General features: G+C 50.5%; 1 pseudogene; it reads right to left on the minus strand.

The window, feature by feature from the left end:
- Positions 1–39: 39 nt before the first annotated feature.
- On the minus strand, positions 40–3,988 carry LOC108865152 (uncharacterized protein K02A2.6-like; annotated as a pseudogene).
- Positions 3,989–5,663: the final 1,675 nt, after the last annotated feature.

Raw genomic sequence — 5,663 nt, forward strand, 5'->3', positions numbered from 1 at the left:
ACGTTTCGTCCCGCGGGTTTTTTCCGGCGCCCCCATTGCCTGTGTTTGCCCCTGGGGTATTTGCCGTGGTTCAGCTCTCGGAGATTTCGGGAGTTCTTTGTTGGCTAGACTAGGTATTTCGGCGAGGAATCTTCGGTTTCTCGTGAGCTGTCTACCGTCCGGTGTTTCGATGATGTATGTCCGTGGGTTAAGCTGGCTTATACAAGTAGCGAGCTCCCATTCGTGCGAGTAGTCGGATGGTTGTACGCGGACTTTCTGTCCCGGTGCTAATTGTGACAGCGCTCTCGTTCCCCGGTCGTAGTATTTTTTCTGCTTTGCCCTCCGCTCTGCGATTTGATTCTGAGTTGCTTCTCTGCTGGTGGGTTTCTGTTGTTCTCGCCCGGCTGGCGTCAGAGTTCCCATCTCCCTGTTGAAGAGTTTCTGGTATGGTGAAGTTCCGTCCTTCTGCGGTGTGGCTCTCCACTCGAGAAGTGCTTGTTGGAGGTTTTCTCCTAGATGCGTCGTTTTCTTGACGATTCTTTTGGCGACTTTGACTGCGGACTCACTCTTCCCGTTCGACTGGTGATTGTGAGGTGAGCTTCGTATGTGCTTTATGTGCCAGCTTTCGAGAAATTGTTGGAACTCGCTGCTGAGATATCGAGGATCGGAATCGGTGTGGAGTTCTGAGGGCCGACCGTACCTTGCAAGGAGGTTCTCCGTCTTCCGTATTATGTTCGATGTGGTGGTCTCCCTGCCGAGGCAGTCCAGCTCGAAGAAGTCTGAAAAACCGTCGATCGTAACGAGGTAGTGCCGGCCCTCCCAAACGAAGAGGTCTTGGTGTATCGTTTGCCAGGGGTGTTGAGGAATCGGTTTGTTTCTTAATGGTTCCCTTCGTTGTTTCGGCCTGTATATTTGACAACTCTCACAAGACTCCACAATGTTCTTGAGATCGTTGCGAATGCCCGGCCAGTAGATCGTGCCGCTGGCTCGTCTGCACATAGCGTCGTATCCGAGATGTGATTTGTGCGTGCGTTTCGCTAGTTCTGCTCGGAGAGCTTTTGGGACGATCACCGCGGATCCCTTGTAAATGATTCCGTCGTCTTCGATCAACTCATCTCGAATCGTCCAGTACCTTTGGAGCTGTGGGCTTCTAACCTTCCAGCCGTTTCGTATGGCTTCCTTCAGCTTTTCGCTGGTTTCGTCGTTTCTCGTCGCTGTTTGGAGTCTCTCATGTAGGATGTCGGATATACGGCCTGAGTCCCGGTGGTCGATCTTCTGCAGCTGCAGTCTTAGTATGCTCTCCTCGGCGAGCTCGCTTGCTGTCGGTTTGCGACTAAGCAGGTCCGCTATCGGGTTGTTAGTCCCCTTGATATATTCAACTTTGAGTGCATATCGCTGAAGAGCTAACCTCATTCTTTGTAGTCTCTTCGGGCAGGTGTCGAGTGGTTTCTGGAATATTGTTTCGAGGGGTTTGTGGTCTGTTTGAACCACAACCTCGCTGACCCCGTAGATGTATTGATCGAACTTCTGGCACGCTAGGAGGATGGCCAGACATTCCTTTTCAATCGTTGCGTATGACTGTTCTGTCTTGCTGAGTGTCCGTGAGGTGTATGCTATCGGACGTCCTTCCTGAAGCATGACTCCGCCTGTGCCGTGTTCACACGCGTCCGTTTGAATCACTATGGGTCTTTCGGGGTCGTAGTATGCTAGCGTCGGTGTTTCCGTCAGTTGTTTCTTTATCTTCTCGAATGCTTCCTGCTGCTCCGATTGCCAGGCGAAGTCGTATTTATCCGTCTGAGTCAACCTCCTCAGAGGCTCTGTTGTTTTCGATAGGTTAGGAATGAACTGCATGAGGTAATTGACACAGCCGAGAAATGTCTGCGTCTCTTTGACGTTTGTTGGTGGCTTCATTTTGATGATCGCGTTCGTTTTTTCCGGATCAACTTTCAGGCCCTCTCGGCTGATGATGTGTCCGAGGAACCTCACCTCGATCTGTCCGAGCTTCAGCTTCTCTCTGTTAAATTTGAGTCCAATCTCTTCCGCTCTTTCGAAGAGTGCCTTCAAATTTTCGTAGTGGTCTTTACGCGCCTCCTCTACGTCGTCCCCCGTTCCGAAGACGAGCGTATCGTCAGCTACGACGATGACTCCCTTCAGACCGTCGTATGCCTGGATCTGCCTCATTTGATATTCTTCCGGCGCGGATGCGATGCCCTGTGGCACTCGTCTGTATCGGTATCGGCCCAATGGCGACCAAAAGGTGGTCAGGTCTGCGCTTTCTTCGTCGAGTTCCATTTGGTAGAACCCGTCGCTGGCGTCGATGACTGTGAAAATCTTCGCATTTCTCAGTCGGTGGAGTGCGTCTTGTAGAGTGGGCATGGGATACCGCGGTCTCTCGATGGCCTTGTCAGGTAGTGTGGATCCAAGCATATCCGGAGTTTCTTTCCGTCGCGATGGACTGGGACGATGTTGTTGACCCATTTGGTGGGTGTTCTACTCGCTCGATGATGCCTGCAAGTTCCATTTCTTGGTTCTCTTAATCAGAGGCTACGATTAGCGCTACAGGTGTGCGTCGGGGTGGTTGTTGTACTGGGGTCGCGCCTGGTTTGACCTGAATTTTGACCTTGTTCGGTAATCTCCCCAAGCCGACGAAGATTTTCTCATGCTGTTCTTTTAGTTTGAGGAGTTTCTCCTGGTAGTTCTCGGTTATCTGATTGACACATTCTACCGCTGGTGACAACTGGATCAGCTCGAGGTCGAGGCATGTTTGCGCTGAGATCAGGGTATCGGCGTTGTCCGGTATGACTTGGAATCTGAGCTCTTGTGATCCGTTGTGCTGTCTGATGTTAATGTCGACAGTACCAGCCGTTCTGGTTGAGCTGTTGTCGTACATGTTCAGCGTGGTGCGCTTCGTTGGGTCCAGCTCGCTGACTTTAGCGTTCCAGGCCCTCAGCTTCTCGAGTGTCTGCATGCCGACGACATTCACTGTCGCGCCAGTATCCAAGAGAGCTTTCAGCTTGAAGCTTCCACGCGTTTTACGTGATGGTACGGCGAGCGTTATGTACATCTTTCTTGCTCGCTGGTTCGATCTGGTTGCATAGATGTCTTCTTCGGATCCAGAGTTGTATTCGTTCCTCGTCTCCTCTCCATCGGATTCGTCGTCCTTTATCATATTTATCTTCGCGCGATGGTTCTGCCGGTTCCGATCCGATCGGCAGACTTTTGTGAAGTGACCTCTCTTTTGGCACGTTTTGCATATTTTGCCGTATGCTGGGCATTTGCCCGATGGGTGTGAGCTACCACAGTAGGTACAGTTGGTCACGTTTCTGACGTTACTCCGAACTCGGTTCCGGACGACGTTTGCTGTCTCTTCGGTTTCCGATCGCTGCTGCGCGATGTGTTTCACCGATTTTTCGTTATCTTCGTACATCTCGATTATTTGAGACGCTCTCTGGACGTCTAGCTTCGTGTATTCTTCCCGAAAGCAGGCTTCCTGAGCCTTGGTGTGTCTCGAACCGAGGACGAATAGGTCCCTTAGGATCGTCTTGGCCTCGGGTCCGAACTCGCATTTCTTGAGTTGTCTGTTCAGTCGTTGGAGGAAATCTTTCGTTGTTTCAGTTAACTCTTGCCTGGATCGATATAGTATGAAGCGTTGATATAACACATTCCGGTGGGTGTGAAACTTTTTGGCCAAGCCTTCGATCGTCTTTTCGAGTTGTCTGCACGGTTTCATGCCTGTCGGATCTGCCGAGTCACCTGCGATTGGTCCGATGTCTAGGTTCTCCACTAGCTGCCGGTTGTCCTCGCCGAGGACGGCTCGGAATTTGGCCGTTTGTATGAAGGGTCTTTCCTCGAACAACTTGTCGACGATGGCATAATCCAGGAATGCTCCTTGGAACGCTTTCCAGCGATCCGTGTTGTCCTCTCCCTGGATAACCCTCATCGGCCGAGGTATCGGCATCCAACTGTCCCGGACTGCTGGTCCTCTCGAGTTCTCTGCTGTGTTGGTCATCACGAGTCACTTTCTTGCGGATAATTTTTCTCAATTTTAGCACAATTTGGTTCGAAATAGCGACTGCGCCATGTAATGTGATGACACTCGAGATGTTCGTGAGACAACTGGCTTTTATTGTGATCTTTGCTCTGGTCTCGAGGCGTCGCGCTGTGGCGCCTAACATCCTGTGTCGCCCGCTAGGGAGGATGCGGGCTTGTCTGATGTTCATTCTTCTCTTGTTTTCCCTCATGTTTTCTCCGTTTTCGATTTGTTCCCCTCCATTTCTCGCTCCGCCTTTCGCGAGCTCAGAGAAAATGGGGGATTATCTGCGGGCGAAATTCCAAATGAGATAGTGAGCTGGAACTAACAGGGTATAGGGTGCTGAACTCGGGGACATCCCTCGTGCCAGACAGTTTGGTCCGTAGTTTTGATCAACGATAGGCCGAGTAACAATAAATTTTCAATGAGAGATAAAATCGAATCTTCGTTCCGCAGTTCGCCGCACCGGCAAGAAGGGGATGGCCACCGCGAAGCAACGACTGGGAAAAATACTCAAGATTCATAAAATGTGCCATTGATCCTGAACGATCATCGCTCATACTACGACTCGCGGCTACTTTCACACCGAACGTCGATATATCTGTATTGTAATGTATCTTTCATCAAGAGCCCACCCACCCTGTAAACAATCAGACGGATCATCATCGTACGGGAAGTATACGCGACTGCTTCCGGATCACAGTCGACATTTCTTACAAACAATCGTGGCAACCAATCGCCGAAATCCTCCGAGGAGTCAGGGTCATCCTTGACAGATCGAGGTCTGATGTAGCTCTTCCGAAGCCGGTAATCGGTCATTCGGACAGGAAGCAAGAAACCAACGTACCCGAAATCCATCTACTCAGCAGGGTCAATTGTTGCATGCATATAGAACTTTTCATTGGTGTCATTTCATATCTGGATCGAACTTGGCTCTGATTCGGAGGCATAGTTTGTATCGTCGATCATTCCCGGTGAAATCGTACAAATGTATATTGAAGATTCGATAGAATCCGCCGAATCATGAATAAATCCATATATTGGGAAAAGCGCCGATCACTCCCTCATCGCCATCAGTTGCGCAAGGCGGATGCTGCTTCGAATTCGATGAAGAACATTGCTCCAATTGGGGAAGAGCGTCCACCTGCCCGGTGGAATTCGCGGGTCGGTTAGGTCCCAGTAAGCCGAAACCTTCACGCCGAAACCCAGAAAGCCGAAACCCATCACGCCGAAAGTCAAGAAAGCCGAAACCCAGTACGCCGAAAATCAAAAGAGCCGAAACCCAGTACGCCGAAACCCAGTACGCCGAAAATTAAAAGCGTCGATATCCAGGACACCGGAAGTCGTCGATCGAATCGACCCTGATTCCGCTGAGTGTTCTTCCTCTTCGAAAGAATCGGCAAACCCAGCTCGAAGATTTCAAACTCTATTTCATAAACACGTGGATGGAAAATGAGACCGTCTTCCGGCGCCGAATGTGGAACCACTACCACAATTCTGGAGCGCGCACAACAAACCATCTCGAAGGATGGCATCAAGCTCTAAATAGAATAATCAAGAAGAGCCATGTCAATCTTTATGAGATGATCAAACATCTCCAAGGACAGGAGGAGAAGTTCAGGCTGGACATGATGCGATTACGAATGGGACAACG

Source organism: Galendromus occidentalis, unplaced genomic scaffold (genome assembly GCF_000255335.2).
Source record: "Galendromus occidentalis unplaced genomic scaffold, Mocc_1.1 scf7180000076353, whole genome shotgun sequence".
In the NCBI taxonomy this organism is placed as follows: Eukaryota; Metazoa; Arthropoda; class Arachnida; order Mesostigmata; family Phytoseiidae; genus Galendromus; species Galendromus occidentalis.